Below are 22581 nucleotides of genomic sequence, written 5' to 3' on the forward strand. Positions count from 1 at the left end.
ACCAATTTGATTTCACTCTTTGAACTGATATTAATATAAGTATTAATAAAATCTACAATTCTGTTTTACCTTTAAAATAAATGTAAATACATTTTGTAAATGTGTAAATGCAAAACATGTTTAAACGCAAAATTACATATCAATATTTTCCTTGATATCTCATTGTATTTGCTGTATATATATATATAGCAAATATAAAATACAATGAAATATATATTTATTTTTATTTTATATATATATATATATATATATATATATATATATATATATATATATATATATATATTTAAAATAAAAATAAATATATATTTCATTGTATTTTATATTTGCTTTAATTGAAAAGTGTAAGACAGAAGAAACAGAATAAGCAGGTTTTCTTAGGGTTTGTTCCTGAGTCTCACTCAGTTAGAACATCAATACGTCTGGTTCCGCATCAAACAAATACAGTACATCAATAGTGAAGTACAGACACCAAGAGGTGAAAGCAAAATAGACTTTTTAATAAGATCGCTGAAGAGAGCAGGACACATTTAGATGCATGTCTTTCTTGGCTGTTTAGCAGTTTTTGTTGCCTCTGACTCTTTGTGTCCTTCTGGCAGGCGTCCCGGGACTGAACCATGTCTTCTGTAATTAGTCAAAAGTGAGAAAGCCAATTAGTATGGCAGGTAGATGCTCTGTCTTATTACGCCAACAGAAGAGAGATGTCGTGTCATTTGCTCGAAGGATGAGGAGAGTTACAGTGAAAGAGAGAAATACAGAGTGATTACTTATATAATATAGAGTTTTTTGTTGTTGTTTTTTTCTTTCTTGGGCATCAGCCGAGTCAGATTTCCCAAAAGTATTCCAGACACAGCGCTGTCTCATAAAGAAAATGTCACCGCAGTGACTTTTATCTGTTTATCACCAAAATGCACAAAAAACGTCCCCAGCTGGGAGGGTTTTATCAAAGCATTTAGATATTGTATATTTTAATAAAGCAGAACATGAAAGTTGCTTGGGTTGTACAGTAAATCATAAATCTAGCGGTATAATAAAGTTAGTATAATACAAATGCTGTATTTTTGAGACTAGATCTAACCTGAACCATCTCCAAAAGCATATAAACATTGAGAAATCTATATAAAAACGCAAACACAAACAAAATTTTAAATTACATCAATTAAATATTAAATTAACTGACTGACTAATTTAACTAATATATATATATATATATATATATATATATATATATATATATATATATATATATATATATATATATATATATATATATATATATATATAACTAACATATATACTAATATACCACTACTATACCACTTTATTGCGTTAACAAACAATTGGACAGGTGTACCTAATATAGTGGCCGGTGAGTGTCTATAGTTGTATCACAGTGCTACTGCAGTTACATTGCATTTATTCAACAGCTTGACACCATTAGTGAGAAATCTATATAAAAACGGCAAACACAAACAAAATTTTTAATTACATCAATTATATATTAAATTAACTGACTAATTTAACTAAAATATATATATATATATATATATATATATATATAAATATATAACTTACATATATACTAATATACCACTAATATACCACTTTATAGCGTTAACTAACAATTGGACAGGTGTACCTAATATAGTGGCCGGTGAGTGTATATAGTTGTATCACAGTGCTACTGCAGTTACATTGCATTTATTCAACAGCTTGACATCATAAGTGTGTATACAAATGAAAATTTAAACACTCACATTGTGTTTACAAACACATTTTAAACTATTTATGTCAACAGTAATATTCAAACTTGACATGAAGCGTTTCTCTACACATATTAGCAGATTTTTTTATTTTGCATGCCACTCTCTGCATTCAGGACAGAGATCTGTCTATCGAGATCTCACCAGCCAATCAGAGTAGACCGCTGTTAAGCTTGGCCCAAGAGTGGTTTATGCCAAAATTAAGCTACTACAGTGCTCAGCATATATATAAGTACAGGCCTCACAAATCTCTCTTTTAAATTCATATTTTTAATAGGAATCTATAAAATATTATATTTGTGCATCTACATTAGATTAGTCAGCACTGAAGCCAAATCTGGAGCTTATCTAACAAAACAACTTACGATAACGGACCAAAAACAAGTACAGCCAAATTTATATGTTATAGAAAATATTAAATACAAATTTAAAAAAGAGGAAAAATCAAGAGAAGCAAAAAAATTGAAAATTTTGTTGAAATGTTGTAGGTTGTAATTTATTTTTGCAATATTTAGCTTGATAGTATAGTTTTGATTTTAATAGTATTATCTTTCAATTTCTAATTATGTTTGGTGACTAAAATATCATTTTAACAAATATATCTGTTTAATAAATCTGTTTTATTTAAATGCATAAAAATACACTGCCTATATTCACTGAGAAATGGATAAAAATATTCATTTTCAAAATGGGCAGTGCTCAATTATGCTAAGCACTGTATGTGTTAAAATTTATGCAAATCTCATCATTCCGACACATTGTAAATGCTTTTGGACATGCATCAATTGCTTTCATACAACTCTCTTTTGTTCATAACATTATCATTCGCTTATGTCATGTCAGTCAAAATTAACTGAACTTGTGAATGCTGAATAGTCATTACATATAAAACTAATAGTCCTCATTATATTACTTGAGTCATTACATACAGAAATTAGTAGTCAGTAAATTTAAAAGTAAATTTGATAAAAAAAATTAAAATCTTTTTTTTTCTGAAAATGACTTCTAAATTGAACAATTTCATAAATGATTTACAAACCTATTTATGTTGTAGGTTTCGTTCCAATATGTACTGCAATATTATTTACAGTTGTGCACAGCTCTACCCAAAGGAAGTTTATGTGTGTTGTAAATAAAAGTGTATTTATTCTTTTGCACAATGCTGTGAATACATTAGAATTGGAAAGAGTACTTGCAGCAAAAATGTGAAACATACATATTCAGTGTGTTGTACTCAGATACCTCACTAAATGCAGTGATCTCTAACTTTACTGTACTTTTCAAATGGCTGTGCAAAAAGTATATAGTGCTGTTTTGAGCATTTTCAGGAAGTGTCACCAAAATCTGGCTTTTTTTGCAGCAAGATCGCCTCACAGCAAGAAGGTCGCTGGTTCGAGGCCTGGCTGGGTCAGTTGGCGTTTCTGTGAGGAGTTTGCTTGCTCTCCCTATGTTTGTGTGGGTTTCCTCTGGGTGCTCCGGTTTCCTCCACAGTCCAAGACATGCGCTATGGGCGAGTTGGATAAACTAAAATGTCCGTAGTGTATGAGTGTGGATGAGTGTGTATGGGTATTTCTCAGTGTTGGGTTGTGGCTGGAAGGACATCCGCTGCATGAAACATATGCTGTATATGTTGGCAGTTCATTCCACTGTGGCAAGCCCTGATTAATAAAGGGACTAAGCTGAAAAGAAAATGAATGAATGTATTAGTAACTATTGTAGCTTTTATCATAGTTTAGTTAAGAATAACAGTTTAATTTAAATATTTTTTGATGAGTTTTGATAAATTTTTTGATTATTTATTTTATTCCCAAATTAAAAAAAAAACACTTTTGCTTTGTTTTAGTTTGAGTTAACTATAATAAATGTGAATGTCCATGAAACGTCCATGGAAAAAAAGTCAAAATGAGAGCAGTTTCTGTTGACATGTGACATCACTCGTGGTAACCACTCTTTTATTTATTTACTTTTTTTAAAAGTGTTATAAATAAAACCATTGGGTTTGACAGGAACTTTAGCCTCCAGTTTAACTTAACCTAAGGCATTAACCAGTCACAGTGGCTAAAAATCAATAGCACATTTTAACCCTCCGGTCACGTTTTTAACCCGTGCTTTAGGCCCCTATTAGAAACATTTTGAGTGTCTAATAAACGACAGCTAATCTCATCAAACTGATCCAAACTCTGAACTGTCATGGTGTTGAATGACAGAACAGAGGGAAACACACAGCCCAGCGAACCTGTCAAATCCACATGTCTTCTCTGTTCAGCTCATTACTTCAGCCAGTGTAAACCCGTGTATGGCAGGACAACACAATCGCACATTAACTGGGTCAGATCTGACAGGCCTCTGAGAACAACATACAGCCATGTTCCATCATCCTCACCTGCTCAATCTGACACTTCATTCCCATCTTTTGTCAAAACAACCTTCTGTCTTTTGTTCTTTTCTTTCTTGTCTTTTAAAGAGACAGTTCACTTTTGTGCCTTTCAAAAACTGTATGATGCTCTTCTGTGGAATATAAAAAGAGTTCTTCATATGTTTATACATATTTGCCCTCATGAACTTTAATCAAATACCAAAACCTTCCTTTCCCCTCGAAAAAGACTTTCTTCACTTGGACCTGGTCACATGGACTGTCTTTAGAGCAGGGCTTTAAGGTTGTGTCTCATTTTTGCTCTGAATTCATTAATTTTTCAATCTTCCTTCATTTTGCTAGCAATACCTTTCTTTCAACAATCCAATCATTTCCCAAAGAACAAAACCATATATTTGCCCTATATTTTTTTCCTCAATCCAGAACCATTTCGAGTGATAACATCCGAGGCTCAGACATACTCTCCCAATTCAAAACTAGATTAAAGACCTATCTGTTTAGTAAAGCATACACTCAGTGCACCACTTGAACACTATGAACAGCAGCTACGCTAATTATTTTCTTTATTCTCCATTTCCACCTGGGGATACTCTTCCCTAGGCCCTCAGACTATGCAGAGTCACTGATTCGATCCAAGACCAACAACGAGATGATCCCAAGGTTTCCATATCCTGGACCAGGCCGTATCCTGAGCAGCTTCTGTGGTGGTCATGGAGAAGTGGAGAACATGAGACTGATTCCTGTGACGCTCCAGAGACAGACGAGTCTTCGCTGAGGCCAGCTTCCAGCCTCCGCCGCTGAGACTGCAGCTCTGCACAAGACGTTTGGCCAGTGGAGGAATTAAAATGGTCGTGCCCAACTGAGTCTGGTTTCTCTCAAGGTTTTTCTTCACTTTCGCCAATTAGTGAAGTTTTTTTTCCCTCTCCACTGTCGCCACTGGCTTGCATGATTCGGGATCTGTAGAGCTGCGCATCATTGGATTTGCTCTTCAGTGTTTGGACTCTCAGTGGTGATTTTTAAACCACACTGAACTGAGCTAAACTGAACTGAACTTAAACTCTGAAAACTGAATTACACTGTTCCAATTTACTATGACTTTTTATGTGAAGCTGCTTTGACACAATCTACATTGTATAAGTGGTATTCAAATAAAGGTGAATTGAATTGAATTGAATTCCAGTGGTACCTCAAGATAATGGAAAAAAGGTCAACCATAATTTCAGTTTCATAGCGACTTTAATTGAAATCTGATTTACAGTACACTGATCCTGTGATAGTGATAATGATTGGCTGATTCAAATGATTCAGTCAGAGCAAGTCATCACTTAATGATTGACTCATTCAAATTATACATTCAGAGTGAATCTCCACTCCAAATTTCAAAGCATTTTCCTTGCCAACTCAAACCAAATTTGATTAGATGTTAAATTGAATATACATACAGTCGAAGTCCAAATTATTAGCCCTCCTGAAGATTCTTAACATATTTCTAAACATAATAATTTTCATAACTCATTTCGGTAACACTTTATAATAACTACACACTATGAACCATTTATTAGCATATAGTTATTTCATTATTTGTAAAGCATTAACTGTGCATTAATAAATGTTAGTAAGCAGTTTATAACTGCAGCTACAAATGCTCTATTCTTGACTTAGAAGCACATTTATAATAGGCTTAATAATTGTTCTTTTATAATGTGTGACTGATTGATTTTTCATGACTAACTGAAGTATTGTATTATTTACAAACCATTTGAATTTACGAGTAGTCTGTGGTTTTTAAGATCATTCAGAATGAGTCAGTAAATGATTAATAAACTATTGAAATCAACGTTTATACATCATATTATTGAGGCAGATATTAACAGTTCGTTTGTATGTTAATAGATGCTTTATTAACTCAACTTCATGTAATGTAGTGACTTAATCTAAAGTGAGGACTATTTATGCTTTATAAATCCCTTATAAATGACAATTAAATCAGTATCAACTGAACAATAATCTTTGCAATCTTATCTAAAAAATTAATTACTGTAAAGTTATACATTGCTGAATAACAGGAGTGTCAAAATATAACATAGACTGGATAAAACAACAACATAATAATTAACAACATATTATGATACAACATTTCAGTCTTCTTTAGCAATGTTTAAACGTCATTTAAACAATGTTTAGATGTTTAAAAAGTAAGATTGCAATTTTCTTTTTGAAAATTTCATTTGTGTATCTTTAAATGAATAGAAATGAATAAAGTCATTTGATTTCTTTTGTCCTGTTTAGAATTCAACTGAGCCTTTAGCTGTCATTTATAAGGGATTTATTAAGCATAAATAGTCCTCACTTTAGATTAGGTCACAAAACTGGATGAAGTTGAGTTAATAAAGCATTTAATAACATGCAAATTAACTATTAATATATGCCTGAATAATAAAATACATGAATGGTTATTTGAATAGTTTAATAATCATTTACTTACACATTTTGAATGATCTTAAAAAAAATCACCAACTATTCTTAAATACTTGGTTTGTCAATAATACAATATTTTATTTAGTAATGAAAAATGAATCCTTAAGTATGACAATACAATGATCAAGAGCATTATAAATGTGCTATAAATGTGTATCAAGAATAAAGCATTTGTAGCTGCAGTTCTAAACTGCTCACTAATATCTATTAATGTAGAGTTAATGCTTAACAGATGATGAACTATTTGCTAATGCTTAATAGATGATTCATAGTCTGTAGTTATTGTAGTGTTACCCTAATTTCTAATAGCTGATTTATTTTATCCTTGTCATGATAACAGTACATAATATTTTACAAGATATTTTTTAAGATATTAGTTTTCAGCTTAAAGTGACATTTAAAGGTCATTATATAACTGTGGTTTGTTCTGTAGACAATCCAAAAAATAAATATTGCTCAGAAGTAGAGCTGCACGATTCTGGCTAAAATGAGAATCACGGTTTGTTTTTTTTGTTGTTTTTTTGCTTAAAATCAAGATCACAATTTTCTCATGATTCTGTGGATGTAAAATAAAGGTTAATATGAGTAGGCTATTATTACTGTTATTTCTTAAACATATGGTAAAACAACATTAATAATATTAGGCCTATGTGTAAATCTACTGTTGGTTAAAATGCTCAATTTTTTATAGACTTGGAATTATGGACTTGAACAGACTTTCAATTTGTCCTGGTCAATAATGCACAATAAAATGATGACATCAGAATACAACGATTCATAATTCTAAAGTTGAACTAGTTTGGGTTTATATGCTTGCAATCTGTCATTGACAACATTATTAGACCATTTTTTTTCACTGGTTAAATCAGACATTTGCATTATATTCAACATTATATAGGCTAGTAGTAGTAGTTATACTGACCCAGTAAACATTTATTTTTAATGCACAACACTTTGTATTAACTATGAAGGAAAAAAAAACATCAAATACTTGTCGTGACCATAACTCTAAAATGCAATATGATCATTTAAATGATCTGTGTGCTTTTGGTTTCACAGAGTGCGCTCACGTCATGGCTGCCATCACTTTGAGGGAAAAAAAAAAACACGGTAAAGTCTAGATCGGATACGCGATATGCACATCAATTATAATAGCATTTTTATGACACTGTAAAACAATAATTCAAATTTTTACAGTACTGTGACGGTTGGATTTAGGGTTGGGGGGGTAGGTGTTAAAAAATACTATTTATTGGGCGATTTAAAAGATAGCATAAATATTACTCGGTACAGCTACTGCTTTTACATTATTGTGATGGTTGGGTTTAGGGTTGGGGTAGGGGGAGATGTTAATAAAATACAATAACTGGGAAATTTAATAAATAATATAAATAATTCTCATTCACTTCCGACTGCATCCATATCCGATCTAGAAACAACCAAAAAACACACAGGCAAACCATACTTCTCGCGCGGCTCCCAAAACGATCGCTCTGTGCAACAAACTGACCATTATTAACAACTTTATTACCTGCTATTCACAGCCTATGCAGGTTCTGTTCACACATCATTCACGAGCAAATGTGCATTCTCTCAGTAAACAAACTTGTTGACAAAAGTTGTCACTCGCGGCCACAAATACATCATTACATTAAGAGAGAAATGACATTTTGGGCTAAATTGTACCTTCTAAATACAGGATGTGACACTTTCAGCACCATTTAGAGGTGTCCATGTTGCTGAGCAACATATAAAAAATAATAAGACAGGGGAAGACTTGCGTGTCCGCCTTTATGCTTCTTCAAACTTGAAAATATAATTGGCTGAATCATAGAGATGCTGGATTAAGATTGTGTGTGTGTATGTGGGGGGGGGGGGGGGGTAGAATCAAAATCACAATCTTTTTTTTTTATATTAATCATGCAGCTCTACTTAAAAGGGCTAATAAGATTGACCTTATTTTTTTTTTTAATAAATGCTTTTATTCTAGCCAAAATAAAACAAACAGACTTTCCCCAAAAGACAAAAAAATATATAGGAAATAATATAAAAATAGTTGCTCTGGTAAACATAATTTAGGAAATATTTGAGAAGAAAAAAATTCACCTCTAATCATTGTGACTTCAACTGTAACTGATGAGATTACACAAGTGCCCACAACTGATGGAACATCCAAACTGGGTTTAAATAAAAGGCTCTGAGCCCATACCACTACTATCAAATTACTATCAAAGTCTTTTACAAGGAAAAATCTGTTCACTCTGCGGCCATATTTGCAACGCCTCCGGGCAGCTCATCCAAGCCCAAAGTCCAATCCCCAATGAATAGGGGAATCCTGAAATCTCCATAGCTGCAAGCTTAAACTTGGTCAAATTACTACTTCAAATGATCATTTCTCATTCTAAAATCTAAAGTGATCTTTACCGATACTTAATACTTATTATTTTCAGTTTGTCCCAGCTACTGCTCTTGCACCAAAGTATAGATAAGCAGAGGATGCCGTTACGAACACTGGAATAACACAGGCAAATACTAAAACAAAAACCAGAGGATGACACTGGAGGGACCCACCCCCAAAGAACTGCTAGGCTGCGAAGACAGACAATTGGCTATTAAGGGTCGTTTGAAGTGTGATGTATCCTGTTTGGAACACATCGTAATTCTCCAGTTAACAGCTTACTGATTGAAATGATCCAGTTAAAGAAGGTCTACAGGTCGCAATTAACTGTTTGAGTCAGTCACCAACTCATAGTTTCAAATAAGCCGGTCTAAGTGAATCTTTTGTGCTGGGTTGTATAATACTTTATGATATGCTTAAATTACCATTACTATCCCAAATTTGTGGTAAAATAATGCAAATTAATGCCAATGAAATAGCAAAAACTACATACATTTTGAAAGTAGTCAACACATTTTAGCAATATTTTGTTATGGAATCATATGAACCCATTGAGCACAGTGCAAGTATTATAAAAGCCTTTTTATGGCACTTTTAAGATGTTTAGCATTATTTTTGCATAGCATAATCTTAGATTCACTCAATGGACAAGATTTCTCCATTTATTTCACCATAGAAGTGACTGAAACTGCATGAGGTGAGCAAATAATGAGCAAAAAGTGACAACAAATGCCTCTTTTTATTCCTTTAACTCCAAAAACAGATCACCATTTTACTCTCTTTATTTTAATGTCTCAAAAAGCCAATTATCATATAAAGCTTCAGTTTGGATCCATTAAAAAGGCGCCCCACCATCCATCTCAAAACAGCTAGATTAACAGAAGTCTTCGTGACACCAACCAGCTGTTAATGCTAAAATCCTGCTGAAATACTGTCAGTTGTCTGAGGGCAGTCAGATGATTATGATTGCAGATGATAAAGAGGTGATGAGCAAAACATCCTCGTCTTATGTTTAACTAATGCTGAAGGGATGATGCATTTTTTGTAGGCTAACCTGGAAGTTTGCATAAATAGACAAATAAGTAAGTAAATAAATAATTACATAAATAAATAAACAAATAAGTAAACAAATAAATAAACAAGTAAATGAATATTTAAATAAACAATGAAATAAATATAAACAAATAAGTAAATTAATAAATAAGTAATTAATTAATTAAATAAATAAATACATAAACAAGTAAATAAATAAACAAGTAAATAAACAAGTAAAAACAAAATACTTAAATAAATAGATAAATAAGTAAATAAATGAATAAGTAATAAAACAAATAAGTAACTAAATAAATAAGTAAACTAATTAATAAATAAACATGTAAAATAAACAAGTAAATAAACAGGTATTTTAATAAAAATAATTAAGTAGATGAACAAATAAATAAATAAATAAATAAATAAATAAGTCAATAAATAAATGAATTATTTATTTATTTAATATACCATTTTATTTATTTATACAAGTATTTTCACTTTTTTTCTGTTGCAATGTGTTAAGCTCTCTCTGTCCACATGAAACTTCCAACTGAAAGGCTGAAAACTGCACTGGCTTAATAGTGAGCTAAGCACAAGTCAAGTTGGGACCTGGGGATGCCATGATGCAAGTCACTTTGAAATTATGAAGCTACACACTGAGCTTAGAGACAAGCGATCCACATATCCCCCAGAGACTCCAAAAACCACATGAGTTCATCAAGACAGCCATGACTGTGAAGCAGCAGATCAAAATCGGTTCTCGGAAAACCACAAAAAGTTGAAATATCCTACTTGGAGGTATATACCATTTAAAAAGAGGGGACTAAAACCTAATACCATTAAATATTGAAAAAAATCAAAAGCAGCAACGAGTTTTTTTCAGAAAACACTTTGGCTACTATTTCCTCTGGATTTTGTAAAGCAGTTCTGGCGGTGGATTGGAGAAACATTGCATGAGTTTGATAACAGGGGGAAACAGTGATTGGCAGATGTAAACTGTGAGGAAATGGGATGAAATTGAAGGAACAAAGGATGCAAGAATGAAGCTACCCATAAATGAGCTTCATATAAATGCTAACCCAGTTGCATCACAGCAGTGGGTTCACAACATGATCATTTTCTTCCCCTCAAGAAATATATTATTTACCGTTATAAAATTATTCCCGCTACTCTTCTTTATGTATGCATACAGTACATACAGTGCACATGCTTTGCCCAACATGCTAATTTTGCACACTCTCCTACTGAGGTGTAATTTCTCATGTGTACTCTTCCAAACAACATGTGAGCCAATGGCAAATTTCTTGTCTGCTGCTCATTAGCATTTCAAACACATTTCAGTCCCTCGCGTCAACCCGTGGCTTGTTAGCAACCCCAAAAGATGAGCTATGAAGTTTCTTCATTTGCAGAATTTGGTATCTGATTCATTAATCTCTCTAGATATGTACAGCTATGATTTAAATTGAAAACTCTGTTGCCATATTTGTTTTATTCTGTAAACTACTGCTAATATTTCTACAAATGATTATTACTATTATTATTATTATTATTATTATTATTATTATTATTATTATTATTATTATTATTATTATTAACTATCCAAAATATGAATAAAACCTACAATCCCTTAATGGTTCTAAATGTACACTGGTGTATTTTTTTGCTTTACGTTTAAAATAAATGAACAGGTCCATGTCATATACAGTACAGATACTTATTAAATAACCTACTATCAATTAAAAACATTAACGTATGTTTTTGTTTTTACAAGCTTTGGAGATGTAACGTAAATTCCACCTTTAAATAATAGGTCACCTATAGCTTTCATCATGAGACACGGCTGTGTTCAAAATGACATCAAGGTTTTTAAAGTGCACTGCGAAGGGAGCGCAATTGTAAACATGAAGATCGTTAAAACTGAACTGTAAAAATACTTTGAAAGCAAATTAAAGCTAAGAGAGATGACTTTAATGCTTAAAAAAAATAATTCCAAGTTTAAATGTTAGAATGTTCTAAACGAAGAAAGCATAGGGAGATAATCGGAAATAGCACACAGCCAGGATCCATGTTTCTAACTACAGCTCTAGAGATGTAGTTGCAAGCATGGAAATTTGCGACGCAGTTTGTGAATGTTTGTTGAAACAACGGATTTGGGAAACGCCAAACCAACAAACTATGTTTGTAACGACACAACTTGTGACCTTAGTTGGCTAACGATGTTTTTCGGGAACGCACCCCTGGTCGGGTCCTGCGGCTCTGGCGGCAGACCTTTTAAATGAACCGCAACTCATGTTTTATACAGCTGATGCCCTTCCGGCCACAACCCAGCACTGGGAAACATCCATAAACTCTTGCATTTACACTCATACACTACGGCCAATTTAGTTTATTCAATTCACCTATAGCTCATGTCTTTGGACTGTGGGGGAAACCGGAGCACCCGGAGGAAACCCACGCGAACACTGGGAGAACATGCAAACTCTACACGGAAATGCCAACTGACTCAGCCGAGGCTCGAACCAGTGACAGTGCCACCCACTGAGCCACCGTGCCACCCCTAAAATAATATTAATAATGAATAACTTTTAAAGACCAACTTATTTTCCTATCATATTTTGAATATGAGACATAATAAACAAATAAAACTGTGTTAAACAAACTACTGTATTAAATCAATATCTGATGTCCATACAGAAGCTGTAAATCAATCGCTGATATTTATATGAGTACATTTGAAATAGCAAGCAACCATTTGTTGACGAAAGCCTGGCTGCCGTGTCACAGCTAATCAGAGTCAAGAATTGCTGGAAATTGCTGGAAATGGAGGGTAGGGTCAGGCTTAATGGTTAAAAGGCAAAGTATTGCGTCTGTTTACTTTAAGCTGGGGACAGATATGAAAAAGGGAGGCTTTTATCAGAGCATTTTCAGCTTCAGACGGGCCCTTGAGGGACCCCACGGCGAGCTGCTGTCAATGGAGTCAGCAGAGGGCGACCATGACAGAAAGAGGAGAGTTGAAGAGGACATTTTCTACAGCTGAGGGGACAAAATGTGGCTTCAAATGCGAATCTTTCAAATAAAGAGAATGAAAGGATGAAAACGTGATGGATGTGAATAAAAATCCAAGCTAACAATGTTTGGTTCCAGAATATTCTTTTTTTTTTAGCCTTGTTTTTTGTTAGCCAGAAGAGTTTAGGCAATAGAAACAAAATGTTTTTAGTTTGTAGAATGTTATTCTAATGGTATTACTCCTTTTTAACAAACCGAACTCAGGCAGTCAAAGTAAATAACAGTTTGTCCCAAGTTAAACATAGTAGTTCTGGTGTCCCTCAGGGTTGTGTGAACTCATTTCTTCTGTTTACTTCATATACTAATGAGTGCACTTTTATTCAGAATTTTATTCTTAAATACTGAGACTTTTGTTTTTATTTCACAGATCTAAAGTTCAGTTTCAAATGGTTTATTTTATTTTTTAAGATCTGAGGTAAACTATCTGCTGCTGATTTCAGTAGTATGGCAATAAATGTCATGTAAAATGGCATTCAAACACATTAGGGATACCTAAGATGATCACTGTCAGTTTTTCCTGTTGTTCACCTGTGGGAAATAGATGCACTTTCTGATATATCAATTTGAGGTGTTGGTTAGGACAAAAAAACTCTACTACTATTAATGTGGAAAATATTCCTTTATATCATGTGCCATTGCTTTTATTGAGAACACAGTTTAAATCAGCCTTTAGGCTTGAGACTCGCTCTGGTTGGTCATCTGGCAATCTGCGCTTGCGTTTGTTTTGATCCAGGAATGCAATAACTAGTTCAACCACTGGGTGTCAAACTTACATACTGCACTTTTGAATAGTAACAGTTCTTGACCACCGTGCGCTACAAACACAAATTAGGTATCATAGGAAAGAAGACACTTTGAACTTTACAATGTTTCAAGTTAAAGTTTCATGCTAAAAATGTAAAAAGTTATACATGATGAAGTAATGAGAAAGAAAATTTGTACCGTGTTCAATATTTGTTTGAAATATAAAGCAACAAATAGAATTAACATGTTAAATTCTAAAGTAGAAATGTTAAATTGTTAATTATAATAATTATAATCCTTTATTTATAATCATAATAATAACAATAACAATAATAATTCACTTGTTCATTCATTTTCCTTCAGCTTAGTCCCTTTTTTATCAGGGGTCGCCACAGAGGAATGAACCGCCAACTATTCCGGAATATGTTTTATGCAACGGATGCCCTTCCAGCTGCAACCCAGTACTGGGAAAACCCATACACACTACGGCTAATTCACCTATACTGCATGTGTTTGGACTGTGGGGGAAACCGGAGCACTTGAAGGAAACCCAAGCAGACACGAGGAGAACATGCAAACTCCACACAGAAATGCCAACTGACCCAGCCGGGACTCGAATCAGCAACCTTCTTGCTGTGAGGCAACAGTGCTAACCAATAAGCCACCCACAATAATAATAATAATAATAATAATAATAATAATAATAATAATAATAATAGTGTTTCCATTACATTGTTTTTCAAGATACTGTAAAATGATTCCAATATATTTATTTCGCTACAGTTTCCAGGCTAAATAAACACTACTGAGGCAGTCAAATGTGACTGCTGAGCTTCATACAAATGACTCCAAACTCATTTTCAGGTACTTCCTTTATGCTTCCTTTGTTCTTTAAATTTCATTCCATTTCCTTCACAGTTTACTGCTGCCAATCCACTTGTTCCCTCTGGTGTAATTTGTAAAAGCCCATGCAATGCTCCTCAGATCCATGGTCAAAAATGCTTGAAAAATCAAGAGGAAATAAAAGCAACAGTGTTGTCTGAAGGACCTCTCAGTACTACTTTTAATTTGTGATGAAGTGCCACAGCAGGTCCCTATTTTCAACATGCTCTACTGCTAAAAAGCTGGTCTCTGGTTCTGTATTATTGATTGCATTTGCTTTGATGTTTGCAAAATGTAAAACATAAACGAAATATAAATCCTAGGCTCATTATGAAAATGTACCTCTATATTCATTTCTGGAAAGCGGGAAATACATCCCAGGAGCTACGTTAATTGCAGTTTTTGTTTTCGCAAATCCACCAAAGGTCACTGTGTACGCTTTTTCAGATCTCAAATTTCTCTCGCGAGGGCCATTCTCGCCTGCTCTTCTTACGTAAATCCACCAGAGGCCGCTATCGACTGACTGACTAACCGAAACTCAAATGACAGTGTTTTCAAAAGCAATCCAGAAAAAGAAAAGCCGCCTGATTATAATATAATTTATTTATTATTTGTTATTTATTTGTTTATTATTTTTTTTTGTCTTTTGTTTTTGTTTTACCTGCTTTCTGGAACCATTCTTTGTCGGACTCACACACTGTCATCGTGGTCAACTCCGCTCTGTGTCTCAAGTGCGTCTATGTACACGGCGAGCCACTGGGCAAACTGGTAACAGCAGAAAAGCCATCAACCCGGAGGTTGGTGGTCAGCTGGTAGCATGAACAGAAAAATAAGCTGTCGTCAGCTTGTTTAAAAACGAAATGCAGCTATACATCCCTCTGGCTGCATAATTCATGTTCTCCAGAAATGTATACGAGGGTACGTATTTACAATGAACCTATGTTGGAACTATATTTGAAATCTTTCATTTGACTTTTGGACTTAAATTTTTTTATTATTTACAGTTGGAGTCATCATTTTTAGCCCTCCTGAATTATTAGCCACCCATATATTTTTTTTCTCTAATTTCTGTTTAAGGCAAAGATGATTTTTTTCAACAGATTTCTAAACATAATAGTTTTAATAACTTATTTCTAATAACTGATTCCTTTTATCTTTGCCACGATGACAGAACATAATATTTTACCTGTCTGTTTATTATTTCTACTTATATTCTCCTCATGTCTTCTGTCCTGTGCCAAATCGTCGTTGTCCTGTCTGTCCAGCCCTGATCCCTGACAGCCTGCCCAGTGAAGTTTGTTTGTGTGTTTTGTTAATGTTTTCCCCTCTCCATTAAGTTTGTGACATATACATTGTTTGCAACAGTTTTGCAGAAATAATTTTTGTCAGTTTAGGTTAGTAAGGCGAGTCAGGGTAATTAGGTTAAGTCATTGTATAACGATGGTTTGTTCTGTAGACAATCGAAAACAAATACTGCTTAAGAGGGCTAATAATACTGACCATAAAATTGTTTCAAAGAAATAAAAACTGCTTTTATTCTAGCTGTAATAAAACAAATAAGACTTTCTCCAGAGGAAAAACTATAATAGGAAATAAGGTGAAAAATTCCTTGTTCCGTTAAATGTCATTTGGGACATATTTGAAAAAGAAACTCACAGGAGGGATAATAATGTTGACTAATGTTGAATGTTGACATAACTGTATATGCTATTGTTGAAAAAATAATATATTTTGTATTATTTTTGTCTCTTTTTCTTTCATTAAACATTTCTTTCATTAAACATCTCTTTTTCTTTTATTTTTCCTTTCATTAACCTAACTTCTTCTCGAGTGTAAGGCAAGTCAGGGCAATTAGGTTAAGTCATTGTATAACAATGGTTTGTTCTGTAGATAATCGAAAACAAACACTGCTTAAGAGGGCTAATATTGACCATAAAATTTTTTCAAAGAAATTAAAAGTGCTTTTATTCTAGCTGTAATAAAACAAATAAGACTTTCTCCAGAAGAAAATATATAATAGGAAATATTGTGAAAACTTCCTTAATTTGGGACAAATTTGAAAAAGAAACTCCCAGGAGGGTTAATAATGTTGACTAATGTTGAATGTTGACATAACTGTATATGCTATAGTGGAAAAAACAATATATTTTGTATTATTTTTGTCTCTTTTTCTTTCATTAAACATTTCTTTCATTAAACATCTCTTTTTCTTTCATTTTTCCTTTCATTAACCTAACTTCTTCAAGTGTGATATGTTTTGCATACTAATAAAGCATTTTTGCAGAAGTAGATGGAGCTGATAGAGATGCAAAAGCCTGATTGTCTAAAATTAACATGAGCATTTAACACAAAAATTGTGTTAAAACTGAACACAGAATATTTGCAGTTAAGAAAGGCTTAGACTTTTAATGTTGTGCAGAGAATTCATAGAAAAAGAGGACGTATGTATGGGTGCGGACAATGGAGGACAGAAGAATTATTGACAAGTGACGAATTTCACTAAACTCCACCTGTTAATCTCAGCTGCCTATTTAAGCTGAAGTCAGGAAATGACAACTGTTGCACACCCCTGAATGTAACTCTTGCATTGCATTGAGGATACTGCATATTTTTTTATTGAACATGCATAGAATGGATTAAATATGTGTACAAAGTAAAATGATTTTTTATTTTCGATATTTGATGCAGACATAAAAAAATGCATTGTTTTGCCCATTTAAATATACTAAATTTAATTTCAATGCAATATAAACATGTTTTTACAAATGCATTATAAAGTATATTCTGAACAGTTCACGCTGACATAAAATCACACCAAAAATGTTTCTTTCCTATCAGTTTTAAAATGTAACAGAAAAATAAACAATTCAAAACCCCCAAAACCGACCGCTAGCATATCTCACTATCTGATTAAAGTCTCTGAAAGTTCCAGGTCTGTGTGTGTTTTGAGTCTCAAGGACAAAGAGACGGTAAGGACATCTCTCTGCATATGGCATTTGAGCGCCGCTGAGGAGGTGTCTAACACTGCACATGCCTGACTGGCCGACATTTACTATAGAGATGACAGACGACACCAGGGACTCGAGTCATGAAGCGTACACACATTAGGACAAAAGCGAACCACCGCTGAATGAAAAAAAAAAGAGAGAGAGAGAAAACCTGCAGGCATTAATTTCAACAAGGTCAGAGTTTAGTCTGGCTTAATACAATTTTCTGTGGTTTCAAAGTGTCCAGTGAGAATATTTGACTTTGCATATGATTGGAAGCCTCCCTCCATAACAAAAACATATTATGCTAATGTGGTATTATTATCATTCTTCGGTTCAGGGGTTGTGTGTGGTGTATATTATATAGCTGACTTAAAGGAAATAAATAATGAATTAGAACAAATAAATTAGATGAACGGTATGGCTCTACATCAACAACAGGATGATAATAATATCCATGTTGATATATAGAGTCCTATTGCATGGCTATGAGTGTGATATTGGTTTTATTCACCAGCACAATAGTAAAACTAAAAAGAAACAATCAAAGTGTTTTTAAAATCTTTATTTTTGTTTGGGTTTTTTTGCATGAGGAACTTCTTCTATTTCAGTCGTAGATTCAAATCTCAAGTTGACTTTTTATATACCCAGGTAGCAAAGAATTCTGGACCAAATTTGGCACAGCATGCATTTATCCGGCACTGGCATAAAGCATGTGGGCCAAACATGTCCGTGGTTTGGCTGAGGTGGCACCATCTTTAAGGCGGCACACAATACTTGGGCCAAATGTAAAATGTAGTATTTGACCCAGATATTAATAATTGATATGTGGGCCATGTAAGTTTGGCCTAAATTTTAAATACATTTTAATTTTTTTCAAATAAAGAAAAAGAAATTCTACCAATCAGGTCGCTTTGAGAAAAAAAGCATGCCCATAGCAAGCTAAAAGCGCAATGATTCATGGGTTTATCAGTTTCATTGCAGTCGTGACACCCCAACATATCTGGCCCAATTTAGGCTCAGTTATGGGTTAACTTGGCTGAGTCTTGGCCCAGATATGGTCCGTGTTTGGCCCTTTGTCTGGAAGCCAGACTTGGCCAGTCCCGTAATTCACTGCAAAAGGTGATTGTGTGGGCCAGAGCTGGGCCAGAAATATTTTGCTATGTGGGTACGGTTGAAGTCAGAATTATTAGCCCCCAGTTGAATGTTTTCTTCTTTTTTAAATATTTCCCAAATGATGTTTAACAGAGCAAAGAAATTTTCACAGTATGTCTGATAATATTTTTTCTTCTGGAGAAAATCTTATTTGTTTTATTTTGGCTAGAATAAAAGCAGTTTTTAATTTTTTATTAAAAAACATTTTAAGGACAAAATTATTAGCCCCTTTAAGCTATATATTTTTTCGATAGTCTACAGAACAAACCATCATTATACAATAACTTGCCTAATTACCCTATCCTATAGTAAACCTAATTACCCTAGTTAAGCCTTGTAATGTCACTTTAAGCTGTATAGAAGTGTCTTGAAAAATATCTAGTCAAATATTATTTACTGTCATCATGACAAAGATAAAAGAAATCAGTTATTAGAAATGAGTTATTAAAATTATTATGTTTAGAAATGTGTTGAAAAATCTCTCTGTTAAACAGAAATTGGGGAAAAAAATAAACAGGGGGGCTAATAATTCAGGGGGGCTAATAATTCTGACTTCAACTGTATATAAGTAAAAAATATTCATTCATTCATTTCTTAATTTTCCTTCGGCTTAGTCCCTTATTTAGCAGGGGTCACCACAGCGGAATGAACCGCCAACTATTCCGACATATTTTGCACAGTGGATGCCCTTACAGCCACAACCCTGTACTTGGAAACACCCAAACACTCTCTCATTCACATACACATACAAAACGGCAAATTTTGTTCATCGAATTCACTTACAGCACATGTGTTTGGACTGGCGGGGAAACCAGAACACCCGGAGAAAACCCACGTGAACACGGGGAGTACATGCAGCGACAGTGCTACCCACTGAGCCACCATGACCCCCTGAAATAATATTCAAATTGAATAATTTTTTAAGACAAGTAAAAAAAACGTTACTACTTAGTCAGGAAGGACTGCAAAATGGCTGTTAAACTGGTTGTACGATATGCATACACCATCCACACCATAAGAAATGGGTAATCAAATAATTTAATTTTTCTTATTATGGTGGCTTGAAAAGCCAGCATACTGTTATCTATCTTAAACTTATTATTATTCTTCTTCTTCTTCTGAGACTAATTTCTAAGTGTATCTCCTCCTAGGCCTTTCAAGCTACATACTTCAAACTTTCGTCAAACCTTCAAACTGGTCTGACTCGGGTTGCTATATCTTTTCTAACTGATCCGACCTTGGGTTTTCCGAAAAAACGACCCAGAAAAATCCCAAAAGTCCCATTGACTTAACATTGGGTCAAACTTTGTGAGCTCATAACTCTGCATCAGACTGTCCTACAGACTTCTAACTGGACTCATTTAACTCAGTCTAGCCAGCAGCCATAACTGATGACTTTTTAACTTACTAGCCACTCCCTAGCAACCACTTACAGCACCTAGCAACTGTCCCATAGACTTCCATTGTAAAAGACTCCCATTTACTTAACATTGGATCAACCTTTGTGAGCTCATAACTCTGCATCAGACTGTCCTACAGACTAGAGTCTGGCCTCATTCAACTCAGTCTAGCCAGCAGCCAATCACTGATTACCTTTAAACTTACTAGCCACTCCCTAGCAACCAATTTCAGCACCCTAGCAACTGTCCCAGAGACTGTAACTAGCTATTCTAACACACGCTAACAGTTTTAACATCCTACTGACATGCTAATCTTGCTAGAAAGGTGCTAGCAACACAATAGCGACATGCTAGTCATGCTAGTAACATGCTAATTCATGCTAGAATCATGCTAACAACATGCTAATTCATGCTAGAAGAACAAGCTGATTCATGCTAGAATCATGCTAGTAACATGCTAGTTACATGCTAACTAATGCTAGAATCATGCTAGTTACATGCTAATTCATGCTAGAAACATGCTAATTCATGCTAGAATCATGCTAACAACATGCTAATTCATGCTAGAAACATGCTAGTAACATGCTAATTCATGCTAGAAACATGCTAGTAACATGCTAGAATCATGCTAGTAACATGCTAATTCATGCTAGAAACATGCTAGAAACATGCTAATTCATGCTAGAATCATGCTAGTAACATGCTAATCCATGCTAGAATCATGCTAGTAACATGCTAATTCATGCTAGAATCATGCTAGTAACATGCTAATTCATGCTAGAATCATGCTAATAACATGCTAATTCATGCTAGAATCATGCTAGTAACATGCTAATTCATGCTAGAATCATGCTAGTAACATGCTAATTCATGCTAGAATCATGCTAGTAACATGCTAATTCATGCTAAGAAACATGCTAGTAACATGCTAATTCATGCTAGAAATCATGCTAGTAACATGCTAATTCATGCTAGAATCATGCTAAAACATGCTAATTCATGCTAGACATGCTAGTAACATGCTAATTAATGCTAGAAACATGTTAGTAACATGCTAATTCATGCTAGAATCATGCTAGTAACATGCTAATTCATGTAGAAACATGCTAGTAACATGCTAATTCATGCTAGAATCATGCTAGTAACATGCAAATTCATGCTAGAATCATGCTAATAACATGCTAATTCATGCTAGAAACATGCTAGTAACATGCTAATTCATGCTAGAATCATGCTAGTTACATGCTAATCCATGCTAGTAACATGCTAATTCATGTTAGAATCATGGTAGTAACATGCTAATTCATGCTAGAATCATGCTAATAACATGCTAATTCATGCTAGAATCATGCTAATAACATGCTAATTCATGCTAGAATCATACTAATAACATGCTAATTCATGCTAGAATCATGCTAGTTACATGCTAATTCATGGTAGAATCATGCTAGTAACATGCTAGTAACATGCTAGTAACATGCTAGTAACATGCTAGAATCATGCTAGAAACATGCTAATTCATGCTAACAACATGCTAATTCATGCTAGAAACATGCTAGTAACATGCTAATTCATGCTAGAATCATGCTAGTTACATGCTAATTATGTTGAAATCATGCTAGTTACTTGCTAATTCATGCTAGTAACATGCTAATTCAGACTCGGCTTTTCAAGCCACCATAAAGTTTGTCCTCAAACTTTAATATCTAGTTTAAATAACAAACACTTTTTCATTGTTGCAATTATTATAAATATTAGAGATGTTGTCTGTTATTTTTCAGTTACTTTATATTTTATTAATTCAATGTTGTAATTTGAATATTATATATTTTATACATATCTAAAATGCTTTGGCAATACTGTACAAAATGTAATGCATCTAGATCTTGAACTTGAATTTAAGAGAGAGAGAGAGAGAGAGAGAGAGAGAGAGAGAGAGAGAATGCCCCATTAATTTTTCAAGCCTCAAGTTAGTAAAACATTTGTTTGTATGTCCGCTGTGGAAAGCGATCATTGTAGTAGTACATCATTTTTCATATAGTTTTTCCCACATGATAACATTGGTTGTGTCTGTTGAGATTAAAACTTGCACTTAATGTTTTGCACTTAAAAAGCATTTAATGTTTCATTCCCTTTCAACATGAGAGTCTTGTGTGGTTTTGATTTGTGCCATCGTATGATCCAAGGGGATAACAATGTAACACATCTTTGTACAACACAAAATAGCTTTATTAAACATCATTATTATTGAACAATAATATTTAGTAAACATCAGCAGAATGTTTGGATTTTTCATTAGTTT

This window comes from Danio aesculapii, chromosome 12 (genome assembly GCF_903798145.1).
Source record: "Danio aesculapii chromosome 12, fDanAes4.1, whole genome shotgun sequence".
NCBI lineage: Eukaryota > Metazoa > Chordata > Actinopteri > Cypriniformes > Danionidae > Danio > Danio aesculapii.